The sequence below is a fragment of the Chrysemys picta genome, chromosome 3, assembly GCF_011386835.1.
Source record: "Chrysemys picta bellii isolate R12L10 chromosome 3, ASM1138683v2, whole genome shotgun sequence".
NCBI lineage: Eukaryota > Metazoa > Chordata > Testudines > Emydidae > Chrysemys > Chrysemys picta.
In genome coordinates, this window is record NC_088793.1 from 188637706 (window position 1) to 188655732 (window position 18027).

Here is an 18027-nt window from a genome sequence, read left to right on the forward strand (position 1 = left end):
TTCAAACTCACTATCACTTATAGAACAGAATCACACCATGAACTTCAGTGATAAGAAAAGTGATAAAACAGCAGCTAAAATCACCAATAGTTCATGGCGCCACAGAAAAGTGTGTGTCTCTCTAATATCCTGGGATCGACATGGCTTCAACTACACTGCATACAAGAGTATAACACAGACAGAGGGAAGTGACGGTTTAAAGAGAATGAACGAAGACTTGTGAAACTGCAGTTTGCCATAAGTGGAGAAACCTAGGTTAATTTCAAGAACAGACTAAATATCTTTCAGACAAATTTACACCTGAGGCCTCATTCCCCTCTGCCTTGTTCCTTGTGTAGTCATTTAGACTTAGCATTTTTAGGGTTACCATACATCCGTTTCTTCCCGGACATGTCCGGCTTTTCAGCAATCAAACCCCCGTCCGGGGGGAATTGCCAAAAAGCTGAACATGTCCGGAAAAATGCCGTCCGGGCACTTCCCCTCCCGCGGTGGCTCTGCTCCTCCCCTGACTCTTCGGCTCTGTTTAAGAGCCGAGCGCTACGGGCTTTGGGCAGCCCCCATGCCTCCGGACCCTGCGCCGCCAGAGCCCGGGAAGGGAAGTGCCCGATCCGGGGGCGCAGGGTCCGGAGGCATAGGGGCTGCCCAAAGCCCAAGCACTACTGACTTGACGGTTTGCCGGGCAGCCTCCAGACCCTGCGCCCCCAGCTGGGCGCTTCCCCTCCCGGGCTCCAGCTGCGCTGGGGAAGCGCCAGCCGGGGGCGCAGGGTCTGGGGGCTGCCCGGCAAACCGTGAAGCCGGTAGCGCTCGGGCAGCCCTTTTTGCGTAGCTGGGAGTGGGAGGGTGCGGAGTTAGGGCGGGGCCAGGGGGTCCTCTTTCTTTTATTTGTTAACTATGGTAACCCTAATTTAAATACATGCTTACCTTTAAGCACACAAGTGTTTTTGTTTGTTTGTTTGTTTGTTTTAATGGAGATATCCTATCTCCTAGAACTGAAAGGGACCTTGAAAGGTCATTGAGTCCAGCCCCCTGCCTTCACTAGCAGGACCAAGTACTAATTTTGCCCCAGATCCCTAAGTGGCCCCCTTGAGGATTGAACTCACAACCCTGGGTTTAGCAGGCCAATGCTCAAACCACTGAGCTATGCCTCCCCTTGAGTTGTTCCACTGAAGTCTACTTATTTGCTTATAGGTAAGTACACACAAATGCTTTATTGGATCAGGGCTCAGCACCTAGTAGAACTGAGCCCTAACTAGCCAAATGTGCAAACTGTGGAAGTGATGTCTAGCTTAGGGTACTAGCAAAAAGGACCGGAGACTCACAAAAAGTAGCTGTGCAATAAAGGAGCTCTCTGATTGAATCAATTGAAGCATTTAATCTGATCCAGTTCTGTGCAGCAACCATACATATCTGTCTCAAAATATGTCCCTTTCACAATGCAAAAAAAAGCAAACAAAAAAACCAGCTTATGGCCTTTATATTGTTAAATATCTTAACAGTATATGCCAGTAAATGTATTCTCAATATGAAATTTTTTGAGTGTTATTTTTTCAATTGCTACCGAAGACAGATTCATATTTTAAAAAACTCAGTGCAATGAATTATCATTTGTCTTGAGACACCCACTGATTCGTACTGAAGTAAAACCACACACCTGGGCATCATCTGACCCAAAACAAACTGGCAATCTTTGTATTTATATCCTGCTGCAGTCAACCTGAAGGAGCACCATCTGGTGAAAGGAAGTACAAAACAGCCATGAAATGGAGGAGGATTTTTTTTTTTTTAATGCAGCAGTCAGTAATCCTGAAAATGATCACATTAGGTGGGAAAAAGGAGGTCTTTAGGGCAGCATCCTAGCATGTATATGCTCATGCTCCGAGCCATGGAAGAGCCCTATCTGTCTCACCTCTGCATTTCCTACAGTAAACATACATACATATGCCACAGTACATTTTTCATCTACTCATTTAAAAAAAATTGGTTATCTTAACTATAATTCCTTTTCATTTGTCTGTGTTTTATTTCAATTCTATTCTAGCTACTGGTCTGGATAGATTATACTTAATGGCTTTCCCTATTATATTTTCAGGTTTTCATTTTTTATAATCCTTTGTTTTGTTTTTCCTTCTCATTTTGACTCAACTCCCTTTTCAAGTTTTAATCCCTTGGGCCTGATTCTCTACAGCCTTGCAACTTGGGTGACTATTTACAGCTGTGCAAAGTGAATATAGAGTAACCCAATGAAAAGTTACACCTTACAACTTCTGTTGCTTTTCTTACCAAACTTCATGTTCCACTGCACTTAATCAAATGTGTAAAATAACAGAATCTGGGTTGGAATAAAAGTGGATTTTTTTTTAAACACAATGGTAACATTTTAAAATCCGAGTGTAGACAGGGAAAGTCATAGTTTTAACACATTTTAGCTGAATGAGGTGAACCCCTAGGTGAGGGAGAGAAAAATGAAGACATACATGCAAGATGAAACTATATGATCTCAGATAAGCTTTTAAAGGAGAAATACAGATCATATACTCATACTCCACCCACAATACTAATGGCTACACATATGAATCATTTTACATATATATGATTACCTGATCTACTTATATGGGTAATATCTAGTCAGTATTTTCTTCTCTAGCTAGAATAAAAAATAGTACGAATACCTTGATCCTACTTGTGTTCTGACTCCCGTAAATAAGGTGTGGCCGCAGTGAAGTCATTGAGATTACACCAGACTCAGACTTCTTATGTATAGCTACCATGCAGTGGCAACAGGAGGTGATGACAATTCATACAGCTGATAGTGGCCCCCAAAATGTTCTTCCTGGGTCTTTCTCCTGCCTCTTCTCTCTAGGCAGCAAAAGGCTGGATCACTAGGCAAACCTGCACACATTACAATGAAGCCATCAAACTGGTATGGATTAATGTAAATTGGTAACCAAACCGATAAACTTTTTCATTAATTGATGCACTCTGGATAAACCTTACATCAGGTCAGATAGATAAAGTCCACAAAAGGAGAAATTAGATTAGTCTTTGAACTAATTTTGATATTTGATATTCCATCTGTTCTATTTGCATTGGCTAAAGACTCTGTCCACTCAGGCAATTTATAATGGTTATCTAAGTGAATATAACTCTAAATGTAACAATTTATTTTATGGCCTATTTTTCATTTGTCTGAAAAAGCAAGGATGCCCCCTTTTGACAACTTTAAATGTTTTCCATATAATGCCAGGAGAGAGAGCAGTAGGTATACTTTCCTTTAAAAAAACAATGTTGTTTGCTTAGCAAACATTCTATTCCCCAGCAGATTAGGGTTTAATCTCCAGGTTTCTTAAAACCATATGGAGAACTTTGCCAGTTAAGATGCACATAAAGAGGAGATTGTCTAAAATTACTTGTGGCAGGTAACAAGGACTGTAAAAACACTCTCAAATCAATGGAGACAAAAGACGTGTTGGGAGATAGAGCATCCTCTGATTAATAGATAATGGGCCAATACTGCTGTCTGGTATATCTATGTATCAGAGGAGTAGCCGTGTTGGTCTACCTTACAAGTGGAGAACCAGTGTTGACAAGGTCAATTCAGTCAGAGTGGATGTGGTTCACTCCCAATAATTGATCAGGAGATGTCAATACCAAGAGAGGGAAAATTGCTTTTGTAGTGAGCCAGCCACTCCCAGGCCCTTTTCAAGCCCAAATTAATGGTGTTAAATTTGCAAATGAATTGTAGCTCTGCAGTTTCTCTTTGAAGTCTGTTTTTGAAGTTTTTTTGTTGAAGGATAACTACTTGTAAATCTGTTATTAAATGTCCAGGGAGATTGAAGTGTTCTCCTACTGGCTTTTGTAGGTTACCATTCCTGGTGTCTGATTTGTGTCCATTTATTCTTTTACGTAGAGACTGTCCGGTTTGGCTAATGTACATGGCAGAAGGGCATTGCTGGCACATGATGGCATATATATCACATTAGTAGATGTGCAGGTGAATGAGCCCCTGATGGTGTGGGGCTGATATGGTTAGGTCCTCTGATGTTGTTTTTGTGGCTACAGACTAGCACGGCTACCCCTCTGATACTTGGCACCATGCAAGGCACTGAATTTAGCCGTATGAAGTGGAAATCCATCAACTTCATGAAAAAACTCGCACACATACAGACAGACATCATCTTCCTCTCCAAGTGCAAACAGATGGACATTATACCAAATGGACTGAAGGTAAAAAATCCATTGCAGTCGACATACTACACTGACTATGGTGAGAGATTGTGCCACACGCTCTCAAAGAAACTGAGGAACCACCTGATCTACATCCTGTACAGCAAACAGGAGAAGATCAAGAATGAGCTCTCAAAACTGGAGACGCTCATACAAAACCAACCTTCCACACAGCTGGTTGTTTACAATAGAGTTATTGGGTCAAATAAATGTACTCCCCCTCTTCAACTATGCAAGGTGTAATGAAACATCTGAAGGAGCTACTCCAACATCTACATCAAAGTTTGTAGCATTTATACTGTTGATGACGAAAGGTGAAAGCTGTGGGCTGCTTCAGGTCCATTTGAAATTGTCATGATATTGAACCTAGTTTATAATAACAATTGAATATATACTGAATCTGAAGCCAATTTTGAACACAAACATCTCTGCAAAATTCAAGTCCATTCAACCCCTCTCCAAAAAACAGAATGTTTGTGAGAAGCCTTGTAATATTGCTTGAGGCTTAATTGGGTATGGACTTGCCCAGGTCCATAACTGTTTCTCCAGGGGAGACCATAGTACCTAGGGTACTTTTGCCATCCCTTCCTGCTCCTACCGTGCATCCATCTTCTCTTCTAGGCCCATGCCATCGAGGGGCTAGTATAACTCCCATTGTTCCCCAGGCTGGCTTCAACCAATTTCATTTAAACAAATTCTCCGTACAAGGCTCACAGGACTGCAACTTAGTTTTCCAGCTAAGACTCATGGCAGCTAATATTTATTTATGTATTTATTTTAATTAAGATTCAAAAATTGTCCTAAATAAATGAACACAAATTATAATAACTTAGTGACTTTCATCCAGAAGAATTCCAAAGAGATTTACAAAGTGATTACAAAGTAGTTTGTTCAGAACCTCACACCTAGCATCCTGAACCCTAGTCAGGAGACCTTGGGTTCTGTTCACAATCCCAGCTCTACCGCTGTTGTGTACCCTTAGGCAAGTCAATTCATCTCTCTGTTCCAGTTTCCCCACCTGTAAAATGAGGTTAATTATACTTACCTTCCTTTGTAAACCACATTAAGATCTATGGATAAAAAGCACTATATCAGAACTAAGTATTATTGTATATTACTTCTAGAGAAAAACACAGCAGCTGTTTAACAATGTGTAGCAACACTACACAACCATTTTATGATAGAAAGTGCAGAATCCTTTGGCCAATTGAAATAAAGGGAATTGTAGGCAAGCAGAATGGCATAACTTTGGTCAGTCACTAGGGCTAACATCCCTACAGTTTTTACTTCAGTTTCACATCTACTTGGCCTCCATACACAGCTGTAATTCATCATTACTGATCCTTTTCACTGATCCTGAAGTTCTTACTCTACCCTTACTCAGGCCTACCTCAGGCAAAGTCAGTGGGACTTTTGCCTGAAAAACGAAGGAAGGATTGCAGGAGTTGGCCCATTGTTTATTATTTTTTATCTAGATCCTTAAGAGTCTGTATCACACACACAAGTGCATACAGCCAGCCAGGAGAGAACTCCCCAACCACAGGCCCATTCATTAGGCCTGCCATGAGCAGCACGCTGGGTGCAGAGCCAGGAGGGTGGTAGGAGGAGTGCAGTGCTACATACATCCTGCTGGGGGCTACTTCAGCCCCAACGGCAGCCCAGAATTGGGAGGGTGCAAAGTTGTCTTGGGGCTCCCAAAAGGCATATGACAAAATCTAATTCTATACTTTTTATCCTAAAGAAATGAAGTCTCCTTTTGCAATGCTTGAGAGAGTGAAAAATAGCTTCACTGTTGCTTCCTGGCTTTTGAATTTCAGGTCAATAAGTGGGTTTCCTGGGCCAGCAATTCCACCTACAATATTGTTTTTGAGGTGCATTGCTGCATTCACCAGGGTCACTATGACCTGTTGCAACCCAGCTACTACATTTTCAAAGAGTTGCATGGCTATTTAGCCACACATGTCCCATTAAAGTCAAATTGTCTTAGATCAAAAAATCATTGTGTGTCTAATTACCCGTGCAACTCCCAGAGAAATTGTAAGAGACTATATTTATGTTATATTCTCACTTTTCCCTTAACGGAGCCAAAGATTTATCAACTCATTTCTTTCTTGAGCAAACTAAGTTTTCATGCATGTTTTCATTAGCATGTCATTCACTACTAGTGCCGGCCTTGACAATTTTTCATTAGCAGCACTGGCCTGACAATTTAAAAATTCTACCCTTCACTGTACTAGGTATCTTGGTCTAGATCATCAGCTGGTGTAAACGGTCAATGGAACTATGCTGATTTACACAAGCTGAGGATCTGGCCCATTATTTCTAAGCAAGGAAGAGACGTAACAAAAAATAACCAGATTCTCTATCCTGTCTAACATTTATCCAAACAGTGTCATTATAATAGCCCACATCCAACAGAGCTGCTTCTTCCAAGTGCTATATCAGCACAAATATCAGGTGAAACCCGATAACAGAAAATTAATTCAAGACCCTTTCCCAGAGGTATTTTCTGTGTTGTCATTGTAAGGAATCTCAGTCTGCTTCAATAGAGAAGTATTTGCTATTCTGTGAGCAAATTAAGGCCCTGCAGTTAAAGGAGGTCACCTTTCCTAAAGGTTCTCCATCCATCATCTAAGGGTCAGATCCTATATGGCCCTAAGCATAACCTGAGAAATGCTGAGTGCCCTCCTCTGGAAATCTCAGTTAAAGCAAATAAGCACTCAGCCTCTTTTAGGATCGGGTTCTAACATACAGATATGACTGGCTAAATCCAATAGCCACAAAAACCAAACTTCAGAGTTCATTATTTATTTACTTTACCTTGATTTGATTTAATATATAGTTAGATTTTTTAAAATGTCTCTTCCAATGCTCTAGACCACAGGTTCTCAAACTGGGAGGCATGCCGGGGGAAGAGGGGTTGAGATGCTTCAGGGGAAAAAATGTGTTGCGCACATTTTACCCACAGCAATAAATAACAAAGCTGATTCCTCCAGACATATCAGCTCCTCAAATGGCACTGTGCATTTGATCCTAGATGGTGCTATGCATTTTGACAGATTTCTGTTAAGCTTGCATACCATTATACAAAATTGTTGCCCTCTATACGTTAATCCGTTTGCTACGATGTGGTGTGCACATTTAATTGTAAGTGTAGGGATATTAAAGAAGGTACTAACAGTGATTCCCCCAAGTGACAGTGACCCCCTCATAATTTGTCCCCCACACTTTAAAATCCAACAGTTTCACCAAGTACAAAAATCTCTTGGGTCTTCTGTTAAAACTTGTAAGCTACTGTCTGTAGAAACCATTGATTATATCTATCCTGTGAAAGATACTTTATTACTATGTAAAACTTACGAACAAGTTAATTGACTTTGTTCTTGAAGTAATTGATACAATGTAAACAAACACTATAAGCTGTTAAATGACTTTCACTTCATTCAACGGCTCCTAGGACAGACCCCCACCCTCTGTGATTAAAGAGCCGGGAGTCTCAAATGGATTAGCACACACCCCGAAAGTGGTGGAGACAGTAAATTAAAATATGGTTAAGATATAGAATGTATACTGATGAATGCTTGATGTACATGAATGGTTAGGGAGGTGCCAGCCTAGAAAGGGAGTATCCATCGGCTGAAGAATGTGTCAAGTGGACCACCAAACAACCCCCTGAGGGTAAACTGGGATCCACCCCATCCTGGAAGGATGAGAAACACAAACTTTGGACAGTTTGGAGCCACCAGGAATGTGTCCAGGAATGTGCCATTTGCTGATTGAGTCAGCAACAGCAGAATGAAACAGCTCCCATAGACTAACAGAGGAATTAATTCCTATAAGAATGGACTCTCAAGACTGATGACTTTGAGTCTCTGGTTCTGCTGCCAACCTCTAGGAGCATCAGGTGCATCTGACACAGACTCGGCTCCATCCTCATGACCAAGATACCTGGCCAGTAACTTGGCATGAGCAACTTCTAGGCTGGTAACTATAACACCTATACAGAACTTGAATGAATGATTGTGTGAATGAATCTGTGTGTGTGTGTGTGTAAGGAATAAATAGTGATAGGAATAAGTAGTCGAACAACGTTGTTTACTTTTATCTTTTGCTTTATCATTATATTTACAATAAATGTGCATCTTTGCCTTATCCCTCTTAATAAGATCCTGCTGGTTTTTATTCTATTGGTATAACATAAGCACTGAGCACAACCACAGTTTTGCTTTTGCTCTTATTACAATGGATCCTTGGCTCTGTTTGAATCAATGCCTTACTGTTTTTAATAGTTAGTAAGAGTTGTGTGTTCATTTTTTTTCAGTATATGTACTTGTGTAGTGGGGGTGGGGGAATAAACTACTACAGACACACAGAAGGGGGACACGAACAAATCAGTTTGAGAACCACTTGTCTAGATTCATCTACTAACATTATAAAAATATACATAGGAAGTAGGCTCTAGAGTTCCTAAATAGGAAGGTCCTCCTAAAATCCCACAGCTTAAAAACCCTCAGCATTGCAAAACAACGTGCCTTTCCCATCAACCTCACCCACTTTTAATCCCTCTTGCTCCCAATAGACCTGAGAGCTTTAGTTGTAGTGGAACCTGGAGGAAATAAATTCAGGTTAACTGCAATTCCAATCTTGATGTGGACTCATACACCCCACGCCAAACTTCAGCAGGGCATTCGTTTTTGTGGTTTTCAGTTTAGACCTATCTTTAAATTCCTGGTTCTACAGGTCCTTATATATAGATAGATATATATTGACTTCCTTATGCTACCCAGGCCTTTAGCAGCTTTAAGTGGTTTGTATTTGTTCCCTCACTTCCCTAATACTGCTATAAGAGGTTTTACCCTTCTCTTTCCTAAATATTGTTCACATTTATACTTAGTTTGGTTTCTGGTTTCCTAAAGTAGGGCTGTATTCAGAGATAATAATCACTTGATAGATTTAGAAAATTAATTTAAATCATTTTAGCCTTTTTAGAGCTCCAAGAACATTCACGGCTATGCTTCTCTGACCACTCTTTTCATTATTAAGTAGCTTAGGGATGAGATTATTCTTTGACTTAGAGACTATATTATTGGCAGCAAGTTCCAAGGAGATCCTCTCTTTTCATATTCAGTGTGTTTAGCATTCACTATCAGCTCTGGGATTTACTGCAAACTCAGAAAAGTCTGTTCTCATATTTTGTCAAAGATTAGAAATTTTAGGTTTTTCTATAGACATAATGAATTGGATTCTAGACATCTCTTTATCACAAATGAACTCTGCTTTGCTGAAATTAAACTCGTAATATTTTGAAAATTCTCAAGATCATCTAGTCAGTATCAAAGGGATTGAATCAGTGGCTGCGCAAGCTGCACTTATTATGCCCCTCTGTTTACCAGAAAAGAAATGGTTACCTACCCCTCATAACTGTTGTTCTTCAAGATGTGTTGCTCACATCCATTCCAATTAGGTGTGCGCGCATCACATGCACGATTGTCGGAAGGTTTTTCCTCTAGCGGTACCTGCCGGGTTGGCTGTGGAGCTCCCTGGAGTGGCGCCTTTATGGCAGTTTATATAGGTCCCTGCCGATTCGCCGCCTGCTCAGTTCCTTCTTGTTGGAATACTCCAACAGAGGGGTAGGAGGGTGGGTATTGGAATGGACATGAGCAACACATCTCGAAGAACAACAGTTACGAGAGGTAGGTAACCGTTTTTTCTTCTTCAAGGGCTTGCTCATGTCCATTCCAATTAGGTGACTCCCAAGCCGTACTCTTGGAGGAGGGGTCAGAGTTCATCTGGTTGCAGATTGCAGCACTGCCCTGCCAAATGCTGCGTCATCTCTGGACTGTTGCGAAATTGCATAATGCGAGGGGAAGGTATGGATAAAGGCCCAGGTGGCTGCTCTGCATATATCCTGAATGGGTACTTGAGCTATGAGAGTGGCAGTTGTAGAGCATGCCATCAATGTCGGGGCCGGAATCTTGGCCAAGTTGTAGCAAGTCCTGATGCACGACATGATCCAGGATGATATACATTGGGAGGAGATCGGAAGCCCTTTCATCCTCTCTGCAACAGCAATGAAGAGCTGTGGGGACTTCCGAAACAGCTTTGTGCACTCGATATAGAAAGCCAGGGTGCGTCTCACATCCAAGGAATGAAGCATGTGATCTCTGTTATTGGCATGCGGCTTGGGAAAAAACACTAGTAGGAAAAATGTCCTGATTTATGTGGAATTGAGAGACTACCTTAGGGAGAAACGTGGGGCCTGGGCCTAGTTGCAGCTTGTCTTTATAAAAGACAGTGTAAGGGGGCTCAGATGTCAGTGCCTTGAGTTCGGAGACCCTTCTGGCTAAGGTGATGGCCATGAGGAAAGCTACCTTCCAAGATAGGTAGAGCAAGGAACATGTCGCCATGGGCTCAAAGAGGGGGCGGAGGTACCCATAATCCTGGCGAGGACTAGATTGAGGTCCCAAGGAGGAAGAGGCTGCCTCACCTGAGGATACAGTCTATCAAGCCCCTTGAGGAAGCAGCTTACCATCGGGTTTCCAAAGACCGACCTACCCTCCACCCCTGGGTGAAAAGCAGAGACGGCGGCCAAGTGAACCCTGATCGAAGAGGTCTCCAACCCCTGCCATTTCAAGTCAAGCAGATAGTTCAAAATAAATGGGATCTAGGCTCGTGGTGCAGGAGTACCCTTCTGCATAGGCCAAATCAATAACCACTTCCACTTGGCGAGGTAAGTGGCTCGAGTAGAGGACTTCCTGCTTCCGAGAAGGACCTCCTGAACTGAGTTGGAGCATTGAAGTTCAGACTGGTTTAACCCTGGAGCTTCCACGCTGAGAGGTGGAGGGACTCCAGGTTGGGATGTTGTAACCTGCCGTGGTCTTGTGTGATGAGGTCCGGGAACAGAGGAAGGGCTACGGGCCTGTCCACTGATAAGTCCAACAGCATGGTGAACCAGTGTTGGCAGGTCCATGCCGGCGCTATGAGGATCAATGAGGCCCTGTCCAGGCAGACTTTGAGGAGGACCCTATGTATGAGAGGGAAGGGTGGAAATGTGTAGAGCAGGTGATTCACCCAAGACAGGTGAAACGCATCCGTGATGGAACCTGGGCTGTGGTTCAGGAAGGAGCAGAAGCGCTGAAACTTCCTGTTGCTCCATGTCGCGAATAGGTCCAAGTGGGGAAAGCCCCACCTCCAGAAGATGTCCAGGGTGATATCCACTCACATACAGCAGATATGACGCCTCCAGGTGGATGGAATAGGCGACGCAGAAGTCCCACAGGTTGAGGGCTTCCTGGCACTGGGGAGAAGAGCGAGCACCACCCTATATAGAGTATCGCTGTGGTGTTGTCCGTCAGTACTGACACACAGTTGCCTTGAAGATGAGCTTGGAATGCCTGGCATGCCAGATGGACCGCCTTCAACTCTCTGACATTGATATACAGCGATAATTCTGCCTGGGACCACCTGCCCTGTGTCCTGATAGTGCCCAGGTGTGCTCCCACCCAAGCACCAAGGCGTCCGTGACTAACTCTAGTGAGGGCTGTGGTTTGACAACGGGTACTCCCCCGCAGACCACCCGAGCCTGCAACCACAAACCAAGGGACTCTAGAGCCTGAGAGGGAAGTGTGACTATTTTGTCCAGAGAGTCCTGACTGGGCTTGTATACCTGTGCCAGCCACATTTGTAGGCGACGGAGACGCAACCTGGCATGCAGGTCGCAATATGCCTCAAGAGTTTCTGGCAGTGGTTGGGGGGAATCAGCGGAGGTTCTTGATAATGTCCCTGAGAGCTTGGAAGTGGGCCTTGGGCAGGGATGCCCTGACTTGCGTGGAGTCCAGGAGAGCCCTAATGAATTCTATCCTCTGCATTGGGGTCAGTGTGAACTTGGGAATGTTCAGCATGAGGCCCAACCTGAGAAAGGTTGCACGAGTGAGGGCCAGGTGCTCCTCCACTTGTGCTTGCGACCTGGCCTTGATGAGCCAGTCATCCAGGTATGGGAAGACTTAGACCCGATGTTTGCGGAAGAAGACCACCATGACGACCATGCATTTTGTGAATACCCAAGGGGCCTCTGCGAGCCCGAATGGGAGCACTGTAAACTGGTAGTGCTGGACGTTGACCACAAACTGGAGAAATCATCTGTGGGACTGGATGATGGAGATGTGGAAGTATGCGTCCTTCAAGTCAAGGGTGGTATACCAGTCCTGCGGATCCAGGGAAGGAATGATGGAGGCCAGAGAGACCAAGCAAAACTTCGCTTTCTTTATGAATACATTGAAGTCTCGCACATCTAGGATAGCTCTGAGACTGCCCTTGGCCTTGGGGATGAGGAAGTGTCTGGAGTAGAACCCTTTTCCCCTGAACTCCTGAGGAACCTCATCTATCGCCCTGAGAGCGAGGAGCGATTGCACCGCCTGTAAAAGGAGTTGCTTATGAGAGGGGTCCCTGAAGAGGGACGGGGAAGGGGGATGGGAGGGCAAGAACAGAATTGAATAGAATATCCCACCTCTACCATGCTCAGTACCCAGCAATCTGAGGTAATCTGGTCCCAGGCATGACAGAACTGGGACAGACGGTTCACAAAGGGGGGGAGAAGGATCCGGGAGATGGACTGGTGCTCCGTCCTCGGGCACACCTTCAAAAATTAGGCTTAGGGCCAGGAGGCTGTTTGGACAAACCATGGCCCTGATAAGAGGGGGATCTTGATGGCCTCCTCCTGTTGTTCCTGCCCCTCTTTTGACTGAAGTCCTGCATCATGCTCCCCAAGTAGAAGTGCTGGGGAAGCTGGGACTTGAAGGGCTTCCTCTGCGGAGCTGGGGTGTGGATTCCCAGGGACTTAAGGGTTGCCCTAAAATCCTTCAGACTGTGTAGCCGTGAGTCTGTCTGCTCTGCAAAAAGACCAGCACAGTCGAAGGGGAGGTCCTGGATGGTATTCTGGACCTCCACAGGAAGGCCCAACACCAGAAGCCTGAGCTTCTGCGCATAGTAATCGCGGTGGCCACGTCCACGTAGCTGAGTCCACCGAGTCCAGGGCCACTCGGAGGGAGGTCCGAGCCACCACTTTACCCTCCTGGAGTATTGTGGTGAACTCCGAACTGGAGTCCGTGGGCAACAATGCCAGGAACTTGGACAGGGAGGCCCAGGAGTTGTAACCGTACCGGCTAAGCACTGCATTCTGATGGGCCCACCAGTAGAATACACCTTGCAATCAAAGAGGTCCAGCTTCTTGGGCTCCTTGGAGCTTTGGAGTGGGACCCGGCTGTCCTTGTTGTTCCTTGCAATTGTCAGCATCCACCACCAATGTGCCCGACTGAGGATAGATGAAGAGGTGCTCGTACCCCTTCTGTAGAACAAAATATCGGTGTTCTACCCCTCTAGCTGTTGGTGGGATAGAGGCTGGATTCTGCCAGAGAACCTTAGTTGTATTTACAATAGTCTTAGTAAGAGGAAGGGCCACCCTAGAGGGCCCCTCAAGAGTCAGGATATCAAACATTGGGTGTGAATCCTCTGTGACCTCCTCAGCCTGTAGGTTCAAGTTTTGTGACACACACCAAAGGAGCTCCTGATGGACCCTGGTGTCTACTGCTGGCAGAGAGGTAGTCATTCCTGCCACCGCCTCATTGGGCGAGGAGGAAGAAGTTGCCCGGGGAGGGATTGGGTCCTCTTGCCCTTCCGAATCTCCCTGATGGTCACCGGGGCAGTTTCAGGTGCATCAGCTATAGGTGTCCTTCCTTGCACCGAGGGTGGGTGAAAACAGCTCCCATCTGAGGATTGGATTGTCCCAGGTTTTCCTCTGGGGATGCAGCTCACACTCCTAGATCCCTTAAGACCCATGTGGCCAACGGGGTCCCGAGGCCACTGAAGTTGCCCTCGAGCCCAGTCCCTGGACCTGATGGGGTCCAGTAGGGCCACTGCACTGACTTCTGCCACTGGGGAGGCCTTGACACCGTTGGCACCGGTTGGGGTGCATTGCTTTTCGAGCGGTGCCGGGAACAGTGCTGGGATTTAGAGCGGTACCGGGGGTAGGAGTCCACTTCCGACTCAGAGGAGTACTTAGATGCAGACCAAGGCGTAGCAGAAACCGATGGTGCCGGAGATCAGTGCCGCAGCAAGGATGAGTGATGACCCATCATCACGGGTTTGCTCTTATGTCTGATGGAGACGGAACCATCATCAGTGCCGTCATTGTCAGAGCCATCGATGTCGGCACCGTGGTAGGTGGTGGTGCCCGGGGATTGAGCCGTCATGGCGATCAGATCCCATGCCACTTGGAATGTGTCTGGTGTGGAAGGAAGATTGAGGTCTTCTCCCTCCCAGTCCTCCGGCATGGGAGAGTCCACCCACACTGAACTCGACAGCACCCCTGTCATGGCTGGAGTCGATGGCTGCTGGACTTGGAGGCCAGGTTTGGGGTGTCCCAACACAGGATGCACCTCACTGGTGTGCCATGCCAGCGAGCGGCCCCTGTCTGCCTTCTTCTTTTTATGTGGCACTGGCGATTGTGAACGGTGCCTCAAGGTGGAGCTGGGCCTTGGGGCTGGGGAGTGGTGCTGATGCTCCATACTGGAGTCCTTTCTCGGTGCCAAGGGTTCCCACGCCGGTGCACTGAGGCTGCCAGTGCCATGGGAGAAGTGCAAATTTCACTAGGAGGAGCTTCAGGTGAGAGTCCATCTCCTTCTTTGTTCTGGGCTTAAAGCCCCTGCAAATCTTGCACCTATCCACCAGATGACCCTCCCCGAGGCACTTGAGGCAGGAGTCATGCAGATCGGAACGTGGCATAGGCTTCAGACATGTCTCACAGGGCTTAAAGCCTTGGGACTGGGGCATGCCCCGGTCTGGGGGAAAGGGAATAGGGGAAAATCCCCCAGCTAAGTACTATTCAACTAATTAACACTAATGGGTAACTAACTAACTATTTACAACAACTATTCGAAGAAAGACCGCTAAGTAGGCACTTGCGATACAACAGAGAGTCTTGTGGCACCTTTAAGACTAACAGACGCATATACGAAGTGGGTATTCACCCACGAAAGCTTATGCTCCAATACATCTGTTAGTCTTAAAGGTGCCACAGGACCCTCTGTTGCTTTTTACAGATCCAGACTAACACAGCTACCCCTCTAATACTTGCAATACAGAAGACCGAGCTGCTCCAACAACCATCACTAGCAGTAAGAAGGAACTGAGCAGGCGGGTTCGGCAGGGACCTATATACACCCATAAAGGCAGGGACCTATATACACCGCCATAAAGGCACCACTCCAGGGGGCTCCACAGCCAACCCAACAAGTACCGCTAGAGGAAAAACCTTCCGACAATCATGCACATTGCATGCGCACACCTAATTGGAATGGACATGAACAAGCACTCGAAGCAGAACTTAAGGCTTATCTACTGACAGCCAGGAAACATTCACTAAACTGGAAATGTGCAGTATAGCCGTTACACACAAGTATGCAGTTTGTAAAGGTAAAATCTGAATAGTTCCCATGTTTTCACTTTTTTTTTCTAGTCCTATACATCAGGTTAGGGTGCTGTTTTGAATGGGGTTAGTTACAGTAGAGTGTGGAATTAGAAAACCTGAAAACCTATCAATCCTAAGTATAAGCAAACTTGACTAATTAACAATTTTTGTCATCTTCTTAGATACTCCATTGGTGGTATGCATATAGAGGGAGTGTAGAATGAATCCACATCAATTTCAGATCTAGATATGAAGATATGGTACCAGAGAAAAATGTCTCCCAACCTACATTTCTGAAAAAGAAAAGGCATTAGATTTTTTCCCCCAGGAGTTAAAATCTGAAAGATTTTTTTTTTTAAATCAAAAATACTTTACTTATCTGCATCATGTACGGACAGTCCAACTTTAGATCTCTTTGCTGTGAAAGGGCTTATGCACTGGACAACTGTACTTTTTGAGCTCTCTCTTTATTCTGCATCAGTTGTACAAATCTAGACTGTCTCTAGAACAGGGGTGGGGCAAACTTTGGCCCGGGGGCTGCATCTGGCCCTCCAGAAATTATAATCTGGTCCTCGAGCTCCCACCAGGGAGCAGGGTCCGAAGCTTGCCCGCTCTGGCGCTTCAGCTGGGGAGCAGGGTCAGGGGCTTGCCCCACTCCACGTGGCTCCTAGAAGCAGCGGCATGTCCCTCCTCCGGCTCCTATACATAGAGGCAGCCAGGGGGCTCCACACGCTGCCCCCACCCCAAGCGCCGCCTCCGCAGCTCCCATTGGTCGCGACTCTGCATAGAAACCAGAGGGGGGACATGCCGCTGCTTCTGGGAGCTGCTTGAGGTAAGTGCCACCTGGAGCCTGCAACCCTGACCCCTTCCTGTGCTCCAACCCCCTGCCCCAGCCCTGATCCGCCTCCCGCCCTCCAAACCCTTCGGTCCAAGCCCGGAGCACCCTCCTGTACCACCAACCCCTCCTCCCCAGTCCCACCCTAGACCCCTCACCCTTCCTGTACCCCAACCCCCAATTTCGTGAGCATTCATGGCCTGCCCTACAATTTCCATATCCAGATGTGGCCCTCAGGCCAAAAAGTTTGCCCACCCCTGCTCTAGAGGGATGGAACTGAATACGTGGTTGCTGAGATTCAAGGCAGCAAATTAGTAGCTCCTGTTCTGTTTCTGTATTAACAGTAAATATTACTTCAATCCCAACCAATAGGAGAGGTTTTAAGACAAAACCTTCTATAGTGCTACAAAAGCTATACGAGGGAAGACTTTTTTTTTTAAAAGATGCAAAGAAGAGGGATTTCCCATGTGAACACCTTGCCTCCATGTTATGGAATTTGCATCAATGAGCGAGATATTTGACAAGTTGGCTCTCTTTTTCCTCTGATGAAAAATTGCATCTGTGGGTGTAATTTAGGTCTATTAGATGTCTCGGTACTTAATAGCACTCTACTACTTTGATATCTAAAAATTTACCTAAAATTGTGCCTGCAAGTATTGGCACCACTAAATAGTAGGCACAAACAGGGAGACTCATTTAAGGCCAGGATGAAAATCAGCCTGTATGTTTCTACCTTTCCACTACTACAGACAAGGTCAAATCCTGTAACCTTGAAAGGATCACAAAAGGCCTCAGAACAGCAGAACCTCTACAGTTCTGATGCTGGAAGTTCCCAGCTGTGAAGTCTATCCAGAGGCACTCTGCCCCTGCCATGCTGTACAGAGCAGTATTCCGTAGTAACTCTCCATGCCACTGGGATCAGAGGCAAGTTCAGGAAGCAACAGGTGTGAGGCAATTAGACCACACGCCAAAACCTCCCATGAAGGTAGCGACAGAGGCTGCAGATACTACTGCAACCTTTAGGGTGCATTAACAGCCATGGAAAAGCCTCACAAAGGGTACTCTGCAGTGTGGGGAGCAGAAAATCTTCCAATCTCCCACTGAGAATCCCTGCACTCTTCCCTGTTAATAAGCTTTGCACGGGGCTCAGTATTTGGCCCAAAGTGATTATAAAAATCACGGGGAAAACAAAGATGGATAATGTGTGATGAGTACCCAGATCACGGTTCAGATCTCTAAATCAGGTGTTAATAGACAATCCCCAAGACTTGGAAGAGTTTTCGGTTTTTGAAGTACCTTTGAAGTACTTTGGGGTTCTCTTCAGTAAAAAATCATCCCAATAGAGAGCCACTTGTCTTATTCAGGGAATCATTGCAACTAATGATACACAAACAGCGACAAGATGTATTTGTTATTATTCCCTTTTATTAGCACGCATTCCCTTAGTCCATAGGTGCCACTACATACAGTTAAAAAAGCAAATCAATGATCCATCAAGAGAAGG

The 18027-nt window shown here is 45.5% G+C and overlaps 1 long non-coding RNA gene across 2 annotated transcripts in view; it reads right to left on the bottom strand.

Moving 5' to 3' along the window:
- LOC135982077 (uncharacterized) overlaps positions 1–18027 on the bottom strand; it is a 35992-nt gene that overhangs the window by 5039 nt on the left and 12926 nt on the right. The window contains exon 2 of one of the 2 annotated variants that reach the window (XR_010599287.1): positions 2670–2856. This is a non-coding gene — a long non-coding RNA (uncharacterized LOC135982077). Of the gene's footprint in view, positions 1–2669; positions 2890–18027 lie in introns of both variants that reach the window. The other variant, XR_010599286.1, reaches the window with a different exon arrangement.